Genomic DNA, 22,851 nt, shown 5'->3' with positions numbered 1-22,851 from the left:
TAGGTGGCTGCTGGGGACAAACCCTAGTGGGATTGTCATCCAAGTCCTTGATTGTCCCAAGACGGGTGTGATCTGGGAAAAATGAGGCTTAGATTAGTCAATGTTTTGATATTTTTTCCCCAGGCATCCCGGAAAGAGCACTTCCTCTCAAAGCTAGAGCTCAGCCCGGAGTCCTAGTCAGTGACAAAGTTCAACGAAGGCAGCGGTCCCAGGCCTGATGGTGGGAATGACGCCCAGTCTAATTTCAATACCAGTATCGATGCTAGTTGTCATTGAACTTCGCCCTCCCACTCCAAGCCTCTCAGGGACACTACAAGGGTCAGGGAAACAGCAGGTCTTCAAGACACTCATCTCAAAGTGCCAAGCCGACAGGTTTTCAGCGGTGACATTCACCTAGATGGAAGCATGTGGCCGTGGACACCCCTGTTCTTTTTCAGTCTCTTGTAGGAAAACATTAAAAGATTTCTCACTGCTTGGAAAGGTTTTCTGGAAAAGCACCTTAATGGATAAAATGAGGAATAACAGAGATACTGACTCAGCAACTTGCCCTGTATTTTCCTCAACACTTTTAGGCTGTGGGCAGTCTTATCTGATTCCAGTACACGGCCAAGTTCATTCTTTTCCTGCTGTAAGAAATTTGGAGGAGAGAGCAGAGACAAGCTATTTTTGATGACATGCTTTTTAAATATAGAGTCAGGTCTCACTTTTCTGAGGTGGGAGGAGCCCAGGCTGGACTCTTCTCAGGCTAGAGTGCAAATGCAGGCTTTGTGCTCATTCACCCCTTGGTTGTCAGCCGCCTTGACCTCCAACCTGGAAACCAGGGGCCTGCTACAGGAAAGCAGGAAGGTCTCCTCTTGGGTGATGGCCCTCAGCAGCACTGAGCAGCAAGGCTGGAAGACAGCAGCTGGAGGGAAACAGAGGCAGCTGAAACAGCCTGGGTGTCTCTCAAATGGAATCAGTCCTGGAATTAATGAAACACTGGTGCTAGAACAGGTTATAAAAAGCTGCATAATGCTGAAATGCTGAATAATGAATGATCACCATGAAAAAAGTCAGTAAAACAGATTCCAAAAGTCTCCACAGAAGCCTTAAAGGAGGTGGGACAGACAGTGTGAGCTCATCCTCACCAAGGGTCTGCAGCCTGAATCGGGTTGAAAGAAAATCGGTCTCCATTAGCTCTGGCTGCGGGAAGCCTGATAGTTCTATATTGGTGAAATCTAGACATCATGGCTCCAAGTGACAAAATCCCTTCTAATTTCCAAGGGAAAGGAACAGTCTTCCAAGCAGGCCACGAGAAAATCTATAGAATATGTTTCCAGTACAGATAAGGGCATATTTCAAAATTATTATTTCAATTAGAGACAGGCTTAGCTCTTGCAATATTGAGACTGGAGTGCAGAGGGTGCAGGAGCATAAAAGGCCAGAGGCAGCTGGAGAAGCTGCCTTCATTGCAGTGGATAAGCCTATGTGTCCTGGGGTTTATCTGTCAAGAATAGCAGGTGACTGCCTGCATCTCTGCAGGTTAGAGTGCACTTGGAGGCTTTGTGCCTGCTCACCCTCGGTTATGAGCAGCCTGGAGCTCCAACCCGGAAACCAGTGGGGCTGCTACAAATAACATCAGAGCATTCGGGAGACACTGCTCCTGGGAAAGAGGCTGAGAGGGCAGCAGTGGGGACCGAGGGTCCCCACATCCTTGGACCAGAAGCCAACTCAATCCACAGGCCTTTAGCAGAGTTATCCAGGGAGAATGAATGGGTGGATGCCCAAGGCCAAATCTCTGTTTATTACTTTGTGGCTTTGGCACCAACCCTGTGAGGAGCCCCGGCCTTGGCCTGCTGAGTCCCAGTCAGCAGTTGTGAGTCCCAGTCAACAACTCAGCAAACCGGCTTTTAATGAATCAGTCCTTTTGTGAATTTGGTCATTTGGTAAATTGGTTTTTGAAGCATTGATTTTTGGAGGAATGAGCAGGAACCCTCCGGGGCCTGTCTCACAGGTAGGAAAGGGTAGATGGACAGAGCAGCGCTGCTCGGCCTCTGTGAGCTGGCATTGAAAAGTGCTGTGTGAGCCGGCATTGAAAAGTGCTGTGTGGCAGGTGGGCAGAATTTTCCCGAGGCCTCTGTGCCGTGCGATCTTCCACCCCCGAGGCAGGGCTGGGCTGCTGCACAAGTCAATGGGCAAAATCTGCAGGTGAGAAGACAGCCTCTGGGAAATGACGCATGAGGGTGCTGGGGACAAGAAGAAAAGGGACTGCTTTGAACGGCCACTGGGAGTGGGAGGGTTCAGACAGAGCATGCTGTGTCTCCACTGCTGTGGTGGGTGTGTGGCAAGTCACCTGTGGCCCTGCTCAACATCCACGCATTTGCTGTCCTTTGCTCGCCAAGACCGTCATTATCTGAGACAATCTGGCTGCCCACGCCTACCCTAAGGGAAAAGCCTCCTCTGGTCGGAGGGGCCCTGCCAGGCTTGTCTGGATCCCTGCGTGCTGTCTGTGTGGGCTCCCGCTAGCTGGCCTCGGAATTGATTCTGCTGCTCCACCTGTCATCACTGCCATTTATTCGTACGTGGGTGTTTGCCACGGATCGCCTCTTCACATACCAGTTCTCTTCTATTTGTTCTGGGGTTTGTTGCTGTCATTTTCTTTGCAAAGAGATGTTTTCTATTCCCCAAAGCCTACATTTCCCCCACTCACTCCTCCTCTCATCCAGTAAAGTTCAGACACTTCCAGTTAAAAGATTCTCCCGCTTATACCGCTGATGAATTGATGACAGGGGCAGGAAGATGGCTTTCTCTGTTCCTCTTCCTTCTCCTTTGTAAAATGATGGCAATAGATTCATATCATCTTTACATTCCTGTTTTTTTTAGAGTCATCCCTGGGTATCCAGAGGGGATTGGTCCCAGGACCTTCAGGATAGCAGTATCTGCTGATGCTCAAGTCCCTGATATAAAATGATGTTGCATGTGCAGATAACCTGTGTGCATCCTCTCTTATCTTGCATTCACCTCTGGATTACCTATAACACTTAATACAATGTAAATGCTATGGAAGTATTGTTTTCTATTTGCTTTTTTTTTGAGACAGAGCCTTACTTTTTCACCCAGTCTGGAGTGCAATGGCACGATTTTGGCTCACCGCAACCTCTGCCTCCTGGTTCAAGTGATTCTCCTGCCCTAGCCTCCTGAGTAGCTGGGAATGCAGGCACCTGCCACCACGCCCGGCTAATTTTTGTATTTTCAGTAGTGATAGAGTTTCACCATTTTGGCAAGGCTGGTCTTGAACTCCTGACCTCATGTGATCTGCCCGCCTCAGCCTCTCAAATTGCCGGGATTACAGGCGTGGGCCACCATGCCCCCCCTGCATCATTTTTTAGTGTTGTATTATTTTTATTCTTTGAATATTTTTGATCTGAGGTTGGTGGAACCTGCAGATGCACAACCTGCAGATGCACAACTCAAGGATAGGGAGAGCCAATTGTACCTTTGTTTTTAAGCAGCTTCATGGAAGTACAATGGACTGTTTCAACCAAACTACCTTGGATGAGGTATGATGCCAGACACAGCTTATGGGAAAGGAAACAGTAGGTGTTACAGGTTTGTATGAACACAGGAGGGCTGCCTGAGGGAAGCACTGGGGTGGGTCAGAAGGCAGAGGGAGGGGGGCTGTGAGCAAGCACCCTTATTGTGGTTTCTGCAGGAAGGAACAGGCGAGGCGGGGCTGGCACACTTAAGATTGAGCAGTTGGAATAATTTCAGGGTTCTGTGGCATATGGGCTGTCCTAGGTTGTCTGGTACTCAGCCTTGGGTTAATTAGGGAAGAGGAATACTGGCCTGGAGTATGAGAGCCCATTAACGGAGTTGGTTGGGGTGTGGAATTAAATTAGCTGCTTAAGAAAGGGAAATGACAGGCCTCTAGCTAGGGCCTAAAAACTGGATCAAGGGCCAGGCATGGTGGCTCGTGCCTGTAATTCCAACACTTTGGGAGGCCGAGGCAGGTGGATCACGAGGTCAAGAGATTGAGACCATCCTAGACAACATGGTGAAACCCCATCTCTCCTAAAAATACAAAAATTAGCTTGACGTGGTGGCATATGCCTGTAGTCCCAGGTATTTGGGAGACTGAGGCAGGAGAATCGCTTGAACCCGGGAGGTGAAGGTTGCAGTGAGCCGAGATCGCGCCACTGCACTCCAGCCTGGCACTGTCTCAAAAAAACAAAAAACAAACAAAAAAACCCCAAAAACTGGATCAAGACAGCATTTTAAAAGACTGAATGACATTGACATACAATAAACTACATATTTAAATTGTACAATTCAGTGATGTTTATTTCTGTAAACACCTATGAAACCATCACCACAACCAAGAGAATGAACACATCCATCACCCCCAAAGGTTTTCTCATTCCTGCTGGGAATCTTCCCTCCCCAAGCAACTACTGGTCAGCTTTCTATCACTTTAGATGAGTTGGCATTTTCTAATTTTTTTTTTTTTTCTTTTTGAGACAGAATCTCACTGTGTCACCCAGGCTTGAGCGCAGTGGCGCAATCTCGGCTCACTGCAGCCTCGACCTTCCAGGTTCAAGCGATTCTCGTGCCTCAGCTGCCTGAGTAGCTGGAACTACAAGTGTGTTCCACCATGCCCGGCTAATTTTTGTATTTTAGTAGAGATGGGGTTTTACCATTTTGGCTAGACTGGTCTCAAACTCCTGTCCTCAAGTGACGCTCCAGTCTCGGCCTTCAAAAATGCTGGGATTACAGGCATGAGCCACCATGCCTGGCCTCTAAAATTTTATATAAGTGAAATAATACAGCATGTAGCCTCTTTTGTTTGGCTTCTTTCACTCAGCATTATGATTTTGAGATTCCACCATATTTTTACATGTATCAATAATTTATTTCTTTTTACTGTTGAGTAATACTCATTTATGGATACTATACTGCTGTGTGTTCATCCATCTGTTGATGAGCATTTGGGCTGTTTTCAGTTTTGGCTGTTATTACAAATAAAGTTGCTATGAACATTCATGTATACTTGTGCATGGGTTGAATGGCTGGGTTATATGGTATGTGTATGCTTCATCTTTTAAGAAAAAAACTGTCTTCCAAAGTGGTTGTACCATTTATATTCTCACCAACAGTGTATAAGAACTTTAGTTGCCCATGTCTTTGCCAGCACTTAGCATGGTTAGTCTTTTATCCATTCTAGTGGGAGTAAAGTGGCATCTTATTGTAGTTTTAATATGCACTTGCCTAATGACTTTGGATAATGATCATGTTTTTAATGTGTTTATTTGCCATCAGTCAATCTACTTTGTTGAGGTGTATGTTCAAATTTTTTGGGTATTTTTTTCTTATTGATTTATTTGAATTCTTATTGAATTGTAAGGGCTCTTTATATAATCTAGATACAAGTCCTTTGATGCATACGTTTTGTAAATATTTTCTCACAATCTCTGTCTTACTTTTTTACTTTTATATTCATATCCTTTAGAAGGGCAAACATTTTAGCTTTGATGACGTCAAACTTGTTTTCTGTTTCATACTTTGTGCTTGTTGTTTCCATTTAAGAAACCTTTGCCAAAACCAAGGTCAGTAAGATTTTCTCTTCTGTTTTCTTCTAGAAATGTTATAGTTTTAACTCTGACATTTAGGTGTACAAATGGGTCGATGCTCCATTTCCAGTTAATTTTTGCATACGGTATCAGGTAAAGGTTGATTCTTTTGCATATGACTATCTCATTGTTCTAGCACCATTTGTTGAAAAGACTATTCTTTCCCCATTGAATTTCCTTGATACTATTGTCAAAGTCAACTAACCATATATATCTTAATCTATTTCTGAGATCCTCTGTTCTAGTCATGAGTTTGTCTGTCTGTATATTAAAACTACAATGTCTTGATTATTGTATATTTATAATAGGGCTTTAAATTAGGTAGAGCGAGTCCTCTAACTTTGTTCTTTCTTGATAAAATTGTTTTGACTGTTCCACATCATAATCCTTTGATCCATGCCAATAGCACATTGTTTTAATGACTGAGGCATTGCAATATTTTTTAATGTTTATTAGGGCTAATCTCATCAGGATGTGCTCTTAACCACTCTGAATAAGGCGCTGATCTTGAGTGGGCAGAGCTGTCTCCCAACCCCATTTCCGACTCTTACCCACTCAACTCATGCATTGCCTGGATTCGCCTGTCCCCAGATGGGGTCTGGAGAAGCAGCCCTTAGGGCAGAGCAGAGTGTGTAGGAGGGGCAAGGAAAGAAGCAGCCTGTTCTTTTCTCATGGGGAGTTTTGGACCAGAAGGTGCCTGCTGAGTAGCCTGTGTGCCAACTTCCAAAAGGAAAGATACAGTCAAATTCTGCCTCGAGTTCTCAAGCTCTGAACGTTTCAGACATAAAAACAGTTGTTTTGAGAACTACAGTGAATCACGGGGGGAAAGGGTGGGAGAAGTTCCCATGGCTTTTCTTTGAAATTTCTTCACAGCAGCGTGACAGCATTTATATAAAAAGAGAGTTTATTGGCAGGTTCTGAAACAGAGAGGGAAAACAATGCTGTTATTTCAGGCTCTGCCAATGATCTCACATGTATCCGGTGTCTTTTCTTCAAGGATTACAAAATACTTTACAAATGTTACATTTCTAGACAGTTATTAATCCTTCCAGCACCCCTGTGAAATGAAGGATACAGTCTAGTTTGGATGAATTCAAATGGCCTCCCACCTAGGCTCACTCATCCCCAAACTGAACAATGAATGATGGTGGAATTCATTCGTAAGTGCTCGTGGGCTATTGATGAGTGCTCCAGAGCGCTTACCCAAGAACACCTGTCATCCACATGATTCTGAATCCTGGTCATCCAGACGGCTCTTGTTAACAGGCAAACAGGTATTTCTCTTATAGACTTGAACATTTTTTGAGAAAGACATCATGCAACTTCTCTAGGTCATCCTGTTCAGATAGAAATATTTGTTTTTTTTCTATAAAAATCTCTTTTCCTTTTATGTACAGCTATGCACCTATATGTAAATTTAATACATTTATAAATTGTTTCTCAGTAGAAAGGAGTAATTCAATCATTTTCATTATAAAAGCCACAGACCCAGCCGTGTGTCTCATGCCTGTAATCCCCACACTCCGAGAAGCCAAGGCAGGAGGATGGCTTGAGCCCAGGTGTTCAAGACCAGCCTGGGCAATATAGTGAGACCTTGTCTCTACAAAAACCTTAAATAATTAGCTTTGTCGGTGGTGTGTGCCTGTACTCATAGAAATTAGGAGGCTGAGGCAGGAGGATTGCTTGAGCCTGAGGGGAAGAGGTTGCAGTGAGCCCAGAATGTGCCACTGCACTACAGCCTGGGCAACAGAGTGAGACATTGTCTCATTAAATAAATAAATAAATAAATAAATAAATAAATAAATAAATAAAATAGCTATATAAAAGCCATAGAATTTTAGGGCAAAAGGGAAATTTGAAATCATCTTTTTTTTCTTTTTTGTTTAGTGAGTGAGGCCATTGGTACACAGATGAGTGGCACCTGTAGCCCATAAACTGAAAGTCAGGTCTAGAGCCAAGCTCTCTGGAGTTCTTGTCTAGAGCGCTTTCCACTGTGTGGCGTAGACACAGCACACACACCCCAACTTCCTACATTCCTGTCCATGGAAGACATCCACAACCAATCCCAGCATGGCCTCCATTCAATGTTGCTTCTTCTTTCAGAGATCCAGGCAGCCATTTACTTCAATGGGAGTCCACACAAGCAGAGTGGCTGTGGTGAGCACAGGCTTTAGAGCCAGACAGACAGAGAGCAATCCTGTGTTATGTCATTAATCACTGGGAGATTGACAAAACTACTCAATCTTTCTGAGTCTCAGTTTCCTCATTGATGAAATGGGGTTTGTAAACCTTGAAAGAGCCAATCCTTCAAGATGAATCCTGACTGGGTGACTGGGCCTAAATTCAGTAAGAGCCAAGTGACCAAAATTTGCTGACTAGAGGTCACATACGTCTTCTGAGTTCCACGAAAACCTGCATGTCTGCATAGCTTTGGGACTTTCATAGTTGCCTGTTCCTGTTTTTGTTGCCTGAACCAACCAATAGTTTGTGACCTACATTGACCAATCAGAGCTCAGTAAACATCAAACAATCATAACTAAGCAAATTTAAATGTTTCGTGTGTATATGTGGACTTGAGTGAGAACCTGGGTCGGAACTTCCTCTATAAAAGTCAAATTTCCCATTGTTCTCTGGACTGCACCTTCATTTTACGTGAAATCTGTGTCTCTTTGGTATGAAAACTTTTACTGGAATAAAGTCTCTTTCCTCTACATTCCTTTTCAGAGAAGTTTCATTCACATTCTTTGGAATCAGAAGTGGAATTCAAGCAACACCTATTCTTCTCCTGATGCTGTCCTGAACCAACACATTGGGATCTGCAAGGGTCCTTTGAGTTCAGTTGTCTTCTCAGAGATGCCAGGAAGCCTCAGGTAAGCCCTCTTGAATTCAGATGTCTCACGCCTTTTTTGTGTGTGTGTGTGATGGAGTTTCACTTTTATCGCCCAGGCTGGAGTGCAGTGGCACGATCTCGGCTCACTGCAACCTCTCCCTCCTAGGTTCAAGTGATTCCACTGCAACCTCTCCCTCCTAGGTTCAAGTGATTCTTGTGCTCAGCCTCCAAAGTAGCTGGGATTACAGGCATGCGCCACCATGCCCAGCTAACTTGTATTTTTAGTAGAGATAGGGTTTTGCCATGTTGGTCAGGCTGGTCTCAAACTCCTGACCTCAGGTGGTCTACCTGCCTTGGCCTCCCAAAGTGCTGGGATGACAGGTGTGAACCACCATGCACTTCTCCTCCCACGCTTTTGATCTAAGCCTCAGAGCCTTTATTTAACCTCCTCAGCCAGTCCTCTTCATCTGGATCCTGAAAGAGACCTCCCCAGGAAGCGGGGGCCTCTCCATCTGGTTTGCAGAGGTGGCCTCTTCATAAGGTTGCAGACCCAGCTGTTCCATCAGGTTTTGTGAGGACACTCTAAGGTGCACTAGAGGGATGCCTTCATTGGGTTAGCGCAATGGGTTACCTGTGACGTCTGTGTTTCCCTGATGATCAGCTGCCCTCTGGCGCTCCAACTGGCTTTATGAGCAAAAATTATGGTCCAGAGAGTTATAATTGGCTAGGTCTCTGGACAAAAATTACCTGGGATGATCTAAAAACTTCGTTGGCCAAGATGGGGTTCTTTTGAAATTGAAAAACTTGCCTATCTGTGCTCACAATTAGAACAAAAAAATACTGAACTTCCCAGAGATAATGAAAAGCCTTTTGCAGTCGGTACTTTTAAAGTTTCGAATAAAATCAAGAGCTATGCTTCCCTTAAAGAAAGCAATTCCAAATTAGGCAAACATCTTAATGAATTAAAAAGAGATTAGCACTTGGGAGACTGAAACTAAAGCTGCAGAAAAAGCTCTCTAAGACCCTTCTTCTGCTAGCTCACCTCTCTTGTCACCTTGCCTGTCTTCTGCATCTTTTACAAGCCCTCTACTTTATCTTTCACTCCCTCCTTCCTCTTTCGCACTTTCTGAATTCCTCTTTTTCTCTTCTGACATTTCCACCTCCTCCAGACTCAGCCCCTTTTAAGGCCCAAACAATGGGGAGTAGAAGTTGGCAAATTCCACGCTCCTTAGTCCATGTCAGAACTTTTGGCCTTAGTAAAACATCTCCCTAGTCCCTTGAAGACTAACTTCCTTGAATTTGAGTAACATTGTAGCCTATACACCCCCTGGAAGGGAACTCCTTAGAAGCCTATCAAGCCCACCTTTCCTTCTCTCGAAGTGGGGGGATAACGCTTGGGTTGGCAGCCCTGAGCTCAGCAGTACAGTTAGAAAATGGAGACTGAGTTAGAAATCACATAACTAAATTGGTCTCCAGGATATGATTTTTTTGGCCTTCAGCCGATTATTTTGACAAGATTTCTACATTTTGTCTAGGCTCATCTTTATTTTTCCTCATAAAATCCTGTGATAAATTCCTATAATTTTATGTTATCTTGGCACCCATTGTAATCCTCCTCTAACACACTCAAACTCCTTCTTGACAAAGCTTAGATCCTCTCAGTTATTTGACATGTAAATTGCTACCCCGTTTTCTCTAAAACTCATTAAGGGCTTTGGCCATGTGAGACATAAATTTTAACCTGTTCCGTTTACAGAGACACAATTTGAATCCAACTGTCCTTTTAAACAAGTAAGTTACACCTGACACATGGCTAAAATTTTAAAATTAAAGCCACACAAGCCGTATTTGTGTCTGTATATATTTTTATGTATACAGGTGTATGCATAATACCAAGTTGACTTCGTTCGTTTGTTCATTTGTTTTTGTTGAGCCACCGCTCCTGGCCCCAAACTGACTTTTAAATAAATGTGAGTATTCATAAATTAAGTAAATAAGCCCAAATGCTTTTCAAGTTCATGTGACTTTAGTCAACTTTTGGCAACTAACACTAGTTTAATACTGTTTAATAAAAGTAACCAGATCTTCTGAGTTACCAGCAAAATATGCATGTATTTAACATTAAGATTCTTGCTTTCATGATATATGCCTAACAGACAAGTAATATAAAAATGGTTAATAGAAAATTTAACTTGAGATGATGGCTAGAATTGTCTAATGTCTCATGGAATTTTCCAAATTGTTAAGAGTGAATATATTAAGGCTGGGAGCTGTGGCTCACGCCTGTAATCCCAGCACTTTGGGAGGCTGAGGAGGGCAGATCATGAGGTCAGGAGTTCTAGACCAGCCTGACCAATGTGGTGAAACCCTATCTCTACTAAAAATACAAAAATTAGCCAGGCATGGTGGTGTGCACCTGTAATCCCAGCTACCCGGAGGCTGAGGCAGGAGAATTGCTTGAATCCGGGAGGCGGAGGTTGCAGTGAGCCAAGATCATGCCACTGCACTCCAGCCTGGGCGACAGAGCAAGACCCCATCTCAAAAAAAAAAAAAATTGCAAGAGGCTTTGATTTTTAATTCTGAAATCTGTTTTTTAACAGCCACCCTCTGAACTACAACAGTTTCTATTTTTGCCACATTTCTTCCTGAGATCTATCTAACTTCTCTAGTTTCAGGTTAGAAATGCAGCTCTTCGGCTGGATGTGGTGGCTCACACCTGTAAGCCCAGCACTTTGGGAGACTGAGGCAGGCCAATCACCTGAGGTCAGGAGTTCGAGACCAGCCTGGCCAACACAGTGAAACCCCGCCTCTACTAAAAATACAAAAATTAGCTGGGCATGGTGATGGGCACCTGTAATCCCAGCTACTCAGGAGGCTGAGGCAGGAGAATCGCTTGAACCTGGGAGGTGGAGGTTGTAATGAGGCGAGATCGCGCCATTGCACTTCAGCCTGGGCGACAGAGTAAGACTCCGTCTCAAAAAAAAAAAAAAAAGAAATACAGCTCTTCTTTCTAACCTTGAAAAGGTCTATCTTTTTGCTTGGCTCAGGTAATATCTTTTTTCTTCCACCTTTTCTTCAGCTACTGTAACTTTTTTCTCCTATTCTAACTGCTGTTATGGCCTGATGCTGAAACGTTTACCTTGAAGGTCTAGAGAAACAATGTTACCTTCAGCGTAACTTGATTCTGTATTGTTGGGTTTTCTTGATGTGTCTGAGTTGTTCCATGTAACCAGGAAACTTCCCATGCTGTTACTAAGAGCCATGAGTTTCCCTGCTCAAGGTACTAGTTTTCTTGTTTACATCCCTCTATAATATGAGTACATTCATAACCCTGGACACGCTCTTCCTGTGTCTGATTAAATTCAAGTACCAGGTCAACTTTCAGTTTATCTAAAAAACCTATAGGAGGTATTTTCTTTACCTTTTAGGTAACTGACCTAGAAAACAAAGACTCTATGTTTACTAAGATAATTTCTTGTGTTTCATGTTATCTTTATTGAATTTTTGGTTACTTAGGAAAACTAATAGCTACTTGGGAGGCTGAGGCAGGAGGATCACTTGAGCCTAGGAGTTTGAGGCTTCAGTGAACATACCACTGTACTCCAGCCTGGGGGACAGATCGAGACCCTGTCTCTTTTTTTTTTTTTTGAGATGGAGTCTGGCTCTGTCGCCCAGGCTGGAGTGCGGTGGCGCAATCTCGGCTCACTGCAAGCTCCGCCTCCCGGGTTCAAGCCATTCTCCTGCCTCAGCCTCCTGAGTACCTGGGACTACAGGCGCCCACCACCACGCCCGGCTAATTTTTTGTGTTTTTAGTAGAGACGGGGTTTCACTGTGTTGGCCAGGATGGTCTCGATCTCCTGACCTCGTGATCCGCCCGCCTCAGCCTCCCAAAGTGCTGGGATTACAGGCATGAGCCACCTCGCCCGGCTGAGACCCTGTCTCTAAAAAAAGAAAACTGGCCAGGCATGGTGGGTCACGCCTGTAATCCCAGCACTTTAGGAGGCCAAGGCGGGTGGATCGCCTGAGGTCAGGAGTTCAAGACCAGCCTGGCCAACAACGGCGAAACCCCATCTCTACTAAAAATACAAAAATTAGCTGGGCATGGTGGCATGTGCCTGTAGTTCCAGCTATTTTGGAGGCTGAGCTCAGCGGGAGAATCGCTTGAACCTGGGAGGCGGAGGTTGCAGTGAGCCGAGATCATGCCATTGCACTCCGGCCTGGGCTACAAGAATGAAACTCTGAAACTCTGTCTTGAAAAAAAAAAAAAAAAGAAAACTGAGCTTTAAAAGGTTAGAGTTTTTATATCCATGTAACATTCTTTATTGCTTTTTAAGTCTTTTTATTATCACTCTGGTTAAATGAATAACTACTATTTAGTAGTGACCTGTGATTCTGTTTTGATCAAGTATTTTGAACCTTTTTACGTATTTGGTGGGTTTCCCCCAGGAACAAGATTCTAAATTAAGTATTTTTGATCTAAAATTAACTTTAGGATTTGCCACTAGGGTCCCTGGAGAGCATCAAATAATGTGTTTTTCATCTTGTAGAGATATTAAATGATTAGGCTTATTGGGCAAGTCATGTGGGAAGCATTATCAAACAAGAAATAGTGTTTAATTTCTTTTAAGTTATATTTGTGTAATGTATTATTAATATATGTTCCAAAATTATATGTGATTCCTAAGATTCTGATCTGTTATGATATGTACGATCAGTCATGATTTTGATTATTATTAACTTGTATGTCACAGAAATAATCAAATTTCTTTCTCAATTGCATCTTTAACTATGGCTATTCTAAGTCTTATGTAATCCACTGACAATTATGGTTTTACTTTTATTCCTCTAAAAAAGCTATTTATAATCAGTTACAGTCCAAAAATTTGCTGCTTCATCAAGGAAATTCATGGAAAAGACACCAAGTTAAGAATTCCCTCTAGCCTCACGGGAAGGGGACCCTATCAGGTACTTTTAACCAACCTGTGTGCTGCTAAATTACAGGGCATTGAGTCATGGATCCATATTTCTCATTTAAAAAGAAGGCTCTTGATCCTTCTACCAAGTGAACCTCCCAACTGGTCACTGATATCAAGCTCAAGTTAATCAAACTACAGCCACCGGGACAAGAAGAAGACAACATCTGAGGTAGACTGCTTTCTCCCAAGATACCAGAGCAGGCTGTGGAACCTCTTCCTTGTCTTCAGCTAACATGCCTAGTCCTTATGTTTACTTTGCAATTATTTTAATTATCATAGCTTTCAGAATCTTATGCATCCTTGGTGTCTTATGCCACGGTGGGGTAGTTCCATATATTCCACTATTTAGACACACCATGGGACTCACTGCCTTGCTGGACTCTTTATAATCCCCTCTTTTTACACCATGCTGTACTTCTTCCTTTTCCTTTCTTTCTCGACTCTGCTTGCCAGTTCTTCCTACTCATGGGAAGATAATGCCTAGATACAGCAATCCCAATCCTTGCCTCTGCAGGCAACCTAACTGAGTGTTGGATACGTCACCTTTCCCCCTGCCGAATTCATTGGAGGAAACAGGAATCCTATAATCATCCCAGTGACCGGCTGCCCTAATGTGCTCAGTTGCTTGGTACTCCTGTTTGATCCACTCACTGTTGCCTATTGGGTGCATATTCATGCTCCTGAGGTTCATCCTTCTTTTCTCCTCACTGGTATATCCCATAAATACCTTCCTATTACCCTACCTTGCATTTCCTCCCCTTCTTCCGAATACTCACCACCCCCTCTACTCTATATCTTGCAAAATCCCATAGAAACAGAACACTTACGAAGACTCCTCTCTGCAGAATATACCAAGGAAAGCTTAAGAGTCTTCTCCGTGGCTCCCCAAATCTGCGGGTTGGATCATACCACTCTGTCATTACCTAAGACAGGTACTTGGTTTGACCACATACCCTCTCTTGCCTGTAAACAGCTCCTTGAATTTTCATAACCTCTCAGGATAATTATGTGCCCCTTCAGGCTGTGTTTTTGGCTGCAGCTATGTCAGCCAAAAAGATTTTTTCTACCCCTGCCTCGGGTCCCGAGAAAACGCAGGCATTTGCTTTCTGGGTCAAGTCATTGCTCCTGTCACCATTATTAAGTCTCTAACTCAGGGAATATAGAATCTACATCCCAGGGCCAAAAGAGCTCTACCAATAACTGATGACTGTGCTGGTGATAGCCCCTCAGATTATAAAGATGATAGCTGCGGATACTCTCAAGGATGTGATTACCTGGTGGGCTTAACTCTAGTGAAGGATCTAAATGGGAAAGGATTCTGGGGCCCTGGTTTGGGCTAGGCCCTGCTTGGAATGAATATAGGATCAGAAACCTTTCCTGCACGGTTAGCAGAATTGCCCACTCCACTGCCTGTACCATCAGGGGACAACAGAGATTTCTAGATTCCCTTGCCCATGTGATCCTGCACAACCACACTGCATTAGACTGTCTCCTCGTTGCATGTGGTGGTGTTTATGCTGTCACTAACCCTTCCTGTTGCACCTGGGTAAATACTTCCATTCAGGTTGAATTAGAAGCATCTGAGATCCAAAGTTGGCCAAAGCCTACAGCTGGCTGTCTGAAAAGGACACCTTCAGAAAGCCTCCTGGCTGGGCTTGCTGGATTAGAATTCCAATTTCCAGATATTTTCAGCCGGCTTCTTCTGGTATAGGATTCCTTCTGTGTTCTGCCCTACAAATTGTAATGAATCTCCTTGGGCTAAGCATTTGGCTCCTCTTTAAAATCATTCTAGCCTGCTTTAACACATGCCTGCATGAGACCCTCACCAGGATCGTGCTGACCCAAGACCTTGAGACTTTAGACTCATTCCAGCTGGAAACGGAAGCCAGCTTAAGCCAAGAGATGTTAATCCATATTTAACAGGTGCCTGAGTGCCTCTCATAAGTAAATGGCTCTAGTTGCTCAGTTGGTCATTGCCTTGTCAAAGGATCTCTGCACGGGACTAGAAGAATCTGGAACAGGTTGCCAGCCACTCTAGCACGATGATGGGATGCAACCAACCTAATCAATCATCAGTGCTGTCTGCTGACAGGTTTTGATAAACGGGAGGCGTGTGAACCTTGAAAGAGCCAATCCCTCAGATGAATCCTGAGTGGCTAATAGCCTAATTTCAAAAGAGCCAAGTGGTCATTTGCTTATTAGAGGTCACACACATACTTGGAGTTCCTGGAAAACCTGCATATCTGCTTAACTTAGGGGCTTTCATAGCTGCCTGTTCATGTTTGTGCTACCTGAGCCAACCAATAGACTGTGACCTACGTCAACAAACCAGAACTCAGCAAGTGTTGACAAATCAGAACTAAGCAAGTTTGAATCCTTTATTTGACTAAGAGGACCTGAGTGGAACCTGGATGGGATCTTTCACTGTAAAAGAAAAACCTTCCCTTTGCTCTCTGGAACGTACCTTCATTTTACACTGAAGGCTGTGTCTCTTCAGTTTGCCAACTGTTACTGTAATAAAGTCTCTTTCCTCTAAATTCTCTTTCGAGAACTTTGGTTCACAGGATAAAAGTCATACCTGTCCCATTGGTCCAAGTTGAGGATTAGCTGTGTCGAGTCATGTAAAATAGTTCATTTAGGTAAGTGCTTGGCACTTGTTGGCTGTGATTTTGGTGATGAGCACAGCAGTGATGCTAATGACAACTCCTTTGTGTCATCCTACTGTTTCATACTTCCATGTCACACCTGAAGTCAAATGGGTAATACTATACATTCATTCATTCTCATATATGCACCGAAGGGTGGTATATGGCTTTGCTCTTTTATTCTGCCGCGGTTTTCCTCAGCTCCTTGAAATTGGATCCACTGGTATACCCCACTTTCTGGTTGAGGCTGAATCCAAACTCTAATACCTGTATCACTCTGGGACTGTATTATGGGTTGCATTGTGTCCCATCTCCCCAAATTTATATATTGAAGTCCTAACCCCCATGACCTCAGAATGTGACCTTGTCTGAATATAGGGTTACTGTAAATATAGGGTTACTTCATTAATGTGATTAATAAAGTTAAAATAAGTTCATAGTGAAATAGGGTGGGCCATTATCCAAATATGACAGGTGTTCTTACGAGAAAGTGAAATTTGGACTTGAAGACAGACAGACAGAAACACACACACACACACACACACACACAGAGGGAGAAAGAGAGAAAGAGAGAGAGACAGAGAGAAAGAGAGAGACGGAGAGAGACAGAGAGAGAGTGAGCGAGCCAGCAATCACGTGAAGATTGCAGTTATGCTGCCACGAGCCAAGGAACTACCAGAAGCTAGGAGAGGTGCCTGCAACATTTCCTTCTGTAGCACCTTCAGAGGGAGCATGGCTCTTCTGACACCTTGATCTTGAACTTCTAGCCTCCAGAACGGTGAGACAATAAATTGCTGTTGTTTATATGCTCCGTTTGTGGTACTTTGTTACAGCAGCTGTAGGAACTAACAGAGGGTATAATGAATTGATGACTCTGGCCATAGTTCCCAGGGGCTTGGTTGCAATGCCTGGGCTCCCTGAGTCACCCCCAAGTCTCTCACTGCCAGGAATCCCAGAGTTTGGACCTTAGAGAGATCCCCCAGTTTCCCATGTTGGCTTTTTCTGAACTCATTCAGGGCAGACAGGTTGCTTGCCTAACCATCTAGTTTCTCCTGGTAAGAGAGCAAAGGGAAGGTTTTTCTTTTATAGTGAAAGATACCGTCCAGGTTCCACTCAGTTCCACTTAATCAAATAAAGGATTCAAACTTGCTTAGTTCTGACCGGTTGATGTTTGGTGAGTTCTGATTGGTCAACACTTGCTGAGTTCTGATCGGTTGACATAGGTCACAGTCTATTGGTTGGCTCAGGCAGCACAAACATGAACTGGCAGCTATGTAAGCCCCTAAGCAGACATGCAGGTTTTCCAGCTTAAGCGATGCTCCCTGAAACCAGATCCTGCTTGGGCGTCTACAGCCTGAAAGGCAGAGCCTCTTGTGTATGTGAAATGTGATTGTCTGCTGCTGGGCTTCTAGGTGCCCAGCCTCTGCCCAGCTTCCACATGTGCCCACCCGCACTCTGTGCCCATGCCTCCGCATCAGACTTGTACACTGACCACTTGGGAAATGAGCGCCTGGCCTGCCCTTATGGACACTGCTTGGATCACTCGTTGCCCCGTTCTGGCCTAGCAGTGTCACTTCTGCCAGGCCCCAGCTTGGAGCTTCCTGAGCTCTGATTTCATTGCTGAGCAACCTGTAACAGTTCCCTCGCGAGTTCACAGGAAACAATTATGACCTCAGATAAATAAAATATTCTGCTTAATAATAAACTGGATCTTTTAACTGTTAAAAATGTTCATTGTAGAAAAATCAGAGAAGAAAAAAGAAAGAAAACTAATGACTCATAATCACATTACTTAGAGACACTGTTACTATTTTGGTTTATGTTCTTTTAGACTTCTCATTTCACTCATTGTTTAGTTACTTGATTTTTATTTTATCAAAGTAATATGAGCACAGAATTGTAAAAACTCAAATAGTTCTAACAGGCTTTTGTAAAATGCAATGGTTCCATCTCTCCCTTCCCCACCCCCTCCACATTTCCACTCTAAGGACAAGCACTTTCAATTCTTTTATCTGTCTCTCTGGCCCTTACACATCTAATTATTTCCAAAATTTAGACATTATCTACTGACTTCTTATTGTAGCAAATGAAGATTTAGCTTTCTTACAATGTCTCCATCTCTGAATCCCTTTCCCTATCCTCCCAACATAGTCATTCCAAATTGTTGGAGGCAATATTCAGAATATTAATATACATATACAAATAATCTTCACAGCTGCAGGTTGGAGTGTGACATTTCCTTCTTTTTCTTTTCCTGAAAGTAACAATGGCCCATGTCTTTATTTAGTTAGTTTTCTTTATGCTCATTGCTCGTTCTTTGCACACATCTCACAGCCCACAGTGTAAGTTTCCTGGAGCTGACTTGCATCAGGGAATCCATCAATCACATTTTTTTTCCCTGAAGGCACTCCCTTGGAAGCTTCCATTCTCCACCCTGTGCTGCTTGCTTCCTGGGATCCCTGGGCGGCTCTTATCCTGGGATTTCTGTTTGCTTTAATTCTTGGAATTCCCTTATCCTTGTCCTGTGCTGTATTTCTGTTTTTCTGGATCTCATGCCTTTCTTTCTTGTTGTACAGGTAATGCTGTTGGAACATTAATGTTTATGTCTTTTGGTGTACATGTGTGTGCATTTCTGTTGGGTGGATATATAGAAAGGGGATTTCTGGGTCTTAGGGGATGGGTTTTTCCAGTTTTAGTTGATACTGCCAGTTTTCCAAAGTAACTGCACCAATTTATGCTCCTACTGGCAGTTACATTGGCCCCACATCCTCACCAGTACTTGATATTGTTGGTTTTAAAATATGAGCCATTCTAATTGGGTGCATACTGGTATTTCATTGTGATTTTAATTTGCATCTCTTGATGACTTATGATAATAAATGTTTCTGGTCATTTGTATATCTTATTCAGAAAGTGCCTATTTAAGTTTCTGTCCATTTTTCTATTGGCTTATCTGTCATTTTCTTACTAATAATTATTTTTTCTAGGTAAAAATTTTTTAATCAGATACATCATTGTAAATATTTTTCTGCCTTTTGATGACATGCTTTTTCACAATGTACACAAATTCTTCACTTTTCCAATTCACTAATCTTTTCCTTTAGGGATGATTTTTAAAAATGTCTTATTTAATAAGTCTTTGTCTACTCAAGGATCATGAAGATATCTCCTTATTTTTAAGAAGCTGTATTTGTGTTACCTCTCAGATTTAGATTTATTCAGATTTTAAAAAATTCTCCCTGGGCCTGATTTTGTGTATGGTGTGAGGTAGTGGCCCAGGTTAATCTTTTTCCATAAATATATGCAATATTAAAGAGTTTGTATTTGCTTGGCATTACTTCTTCCTAATTAGTCTGGAAGACTTCACTGATGAATTATCTGGAGTTTTCATTTCATTGTATTCTGCCATTGTTGGACATAGTATTCTGTATGTGCCAATCTGGTCATGTTAATTGTGTTGTTTAGAGCATCTACATTTTTACTGATTTTATTTTTGTCTGCATGTTCTACTAGTTTCAGAGACTATGTCAAAATATCCTACTTTTTTGATTAGTTTTATTTATTTCATTTTTAGTTTCATGAATTTGCATTTGTGTATTTTTTTTTTGTTTCACCAATTTCTTCTTTATGTATTTTGAAGCTATGTTATTGGATGCATATGATTTAGAATTGGTAGACGTGATATCTTCATGGTGATCTGAGCACTTCTTCATTATATTATGATCCTCCTCATTTCTTGTGGTATTTCTTGCTTTAAAGTTGACTTTGATTATAACATAACTATAAGGCACTCTTGAAAACAGTATGTAGTTCTTTTAACTTTTAATCTAGTCTGATTATTTTAATCTTTTAACTGAAATATTTAACCCAATACAGATATATTCAGATTTATTTCTGCCATCTAATATTTTCTTTGTATTTGACTCAGCTGTTTTGTTTTTTTCTTGCTTTAAGTGAATTGATTTTTTAAATACTATTTTCTGTTAGTTATACATCTTCTTTTAGAAGTTATGCTAGAAGTTACAGTAAACATTCATGACTAACTACAGTTGAGTATATTTTCAACTTCTCTGATAATGCTGGAACTTTGGTATATCTTAACTCCACTTATTTTTTTCCTCTCTAATGACTTTTCTTGCCTTGAATTTTTAATTCTAGATAAATGTTATAGACTAAATTGCATTCCCTCAAAATTCATATTTGAAGCCTTGACCCACAATGTGGCTGTATTTTGAGACAGGGCCTTTAAAAAGGTTATTAAGGTTAAGTAAGGTCATGATGGCAGAGCCCTAATCCAACAGAACTGGTATCCTTATAAGAAGAGCAAGAGGAACCACGGATGTGCACATGCAGAGTAAAGAACATGTGAGAGCTCAATGAGAAGACAGTCATCTGCAAGCCAGGTAGAGAGGGCTCAGAAGAAACCAACCCCACTGACCCCTTAATCTTGGACTTCCAGCCTCCAGAACTGTGGGAAAATAAAAGATATCTCATTATGTATACACAAATATTCCAAAATCCAAAAAAACAAATCCCAAATATGGACCAAAACACTTCTGGTCCCAAGCATATTGAAAAAGAAATACTCAACCTGTATTTGAAACTTCAAAGACATAATTACTCTTGTTTTGTAGGGTCAATATTCATTTGTATTTTAAATACATATACATTATTTGGTGCTCTTCATTCCTACCTGCATTTTTTCATTTCTGTCTGATACCATTTTTCTGAAGAATTCCCTTCAGTGTTTTTTTTAGTACAGGCCAGCAGGTGATTGTTTATTTTGCTTTATTTTTAAAGGATATTTTTTGTTGAGTTTGGAATTGTAGCTTGGCAAATATTTTCTTTTAAAATACTTCAAAAATATTCCTTTGGAATATTTTAGAGAAACTATTCCAAATATCTTTTCCTGCTTCCTGCATTTCTGTTGAGAAGTAAGCTTTCAGTCTTATTGTTGGGGTTTTGAAGGTAAGGTGTTTCCCAGCACCCTCTACCTCCATCCTCAGCAGTTGTTTAGATTTTTCTCTTTATCTTTGGTTGTTAGCTGTTTTATCTTGATGTATTTATGTGCAATTTTCTTTGACTTTATCCTGCTTGGGGTTCCCGAACTTCCTAAATCTGAGTTTTGATTTTTTTTGTTGGTTTTGAAAATTTATTTTCAAATCTTATTTCTGCTCATCCACTTTTTCCTCTTTTTTTGGAACTCCCTTTACACTAATTTTAGACTGCTTGTGTTTCACATATACTTTTACCTATATTTTTATTTTTTTCTTTATCTGCTTCAATTTGGATATTTTCTGTTAACCTATCTTCCAATTCAATAATCCTTGTCTCTGCTTTCAAAACCACCTATTACATTTTTAATTTTAGATGTTTTATGTTTCAGTTCTAGAACCGGCATTAGTTTTGATATGCTATACTGTCAGAAATGAAAGTGGACGTTACCATCTGCTTTTACATGTCTGAATTTTTTTTTTACTGTTGTTTCTTCTCTTGTATTAGTCACCTTTTTCACAATGTTACTGAATAACAACTGCAAGTTTTGGTGGCTTAAGAAAACAATCATTTATTTTCTCTCAGATGTTTGCACATTAACTTGGGGTCATTTAATCCATGTTGAGCTTAGCTGGGATGTATTCTAAGCAGCAGGGTGCCCAGATCTACTCAATGTCTTTCCCATTCCACTTGGACCAGAATGCTAGCCAGTGCAGCTCTTCACATAGTGATGGTAGAAACATAAAAGGCAAGATTGTAACTGCCCAGTGGGCTCACCTTGCCTGCTGCCTAGACTGACCCAATTTATCAAGACAGGGGAATTGCAATAGAGAAAGAGTTATTCACACAGAGCCAGCTGTGTGGGAGAATGGAGTTTTGTTATTACTCAAATTTGTCTCCCTGAGCATTCGGGGAGCAGAGTTTTTAAGGACAACTTGGTGGGTGTGTAGGAAGCTGGTGAGCCAGGAGTGCTGATTGGTCAGAGATGAAATCATAGGGAGTTGAAGCTGTCTTCTTGTGATGAGTCAGTTCCTGGGTAAGGGGCCACAAGATCAGATGAGCCAGTTTATTGATCTGGGTGGTGCCATCAAGTGCAGGGTCTGCAAAATATCTCAAGCATTGATCTTAGGAGCAATTTAGGGAGGGTCAGAATCTTGTAGCCTCCAGCTGCATGATTCCTAAATCATAATTTCTAATCTTGTGGCTACTGTCAGTCCTACAAAGGCAATCGAGTCCCTAGGCAAGAAGAAGGTCTGTTTTGGGAAAGGGCTGTTATCATCTTTGTTTTAAACTATAAACTAAGTTTCTCCCAAAGTTAGTTCAGCCTACACCCAGAATGAACAAGCACAACTTGCAGGTTAGAAGAAGATGGAGTTGGTTCAGTTAGATCTCTTTCGTTGTCTCAGTCATAATTTTGCAAAGGTGGTGTCAAGATCAGTTATGAGTTTTTAGCCTCTGGTCACATCACATCTACCTATAACTCATTGGCCAAAGCAAACCACATGGCTGAGCTGAAAGTCAAGGAGCAGGGAAATGTACTGCTCCTCAAGTGTGAGGAAGTTCAGTTATATAACAAAGGGAGTGAGGAAGAATCAGCCCCTATTTGAAGCATCTCTGCTTGTTGTTCTTATCTTGTAAGATTAAATTTTCTTTAACTACTCATTTCCTGGGATTTTGGAAGGAGGAGGAATTATATGTCCAATCTCTCATTTTAACTCAAAATTTTACTTGTTTCTAGAGAGATTCTCATCTACTAATTTCATTATGTGATGCACTTCAAATGTCAAGTTTTATCTCTA

The 22,851-nt window shown here is 42.0% G+C and overlaps 1 protein-coding gene across 1 annotated transcript in view; it reads left to right on the top strand.

The window, feature by feature from the left end:
* The window catches only part of LOC129473678 (testis expressed protein 56), a 93,826-nt gene extending 77,877 nt beyond the window's left edge, over nt 1-15,949 (top strand). The window contains exons 5-7 of the mRNA XM_063632989.1: nt 124-7,763; nt 8,331-8,476; nt 13,438-15,949. The gene's annotated coding sequence lies outside the window, so the exon portion shown is untranslated. The remainder of the gene's footprint in view (nt 1-123; nt 7,764-8,330; nt 8,477-13,437) is intronic.
* Nucleotides 15,950-22,851: the final 6,902 nt, after the last annotated feature.

Source organism: Symphalangus syndactylus, chromosome 23 (genome assembly GCF_028878055.3).
Source record: "Symphalangus syndactylus isolate Jambi chromosome 23, NHGRI_mSymSyn1-v2.1_pri, whole genome shotgun sequence".
NCBI classification, from domain to species: Eukaryota; Metazoa; Chordata; class Mammalia; order Primates; family Hylobatidae; genus Symphalangus; species Symphalangus syndactylus.
Note: the sequence above shows the minus strand (reverse complement) of the source record. Positions and strands in the feature narration are given on the sequence as shown.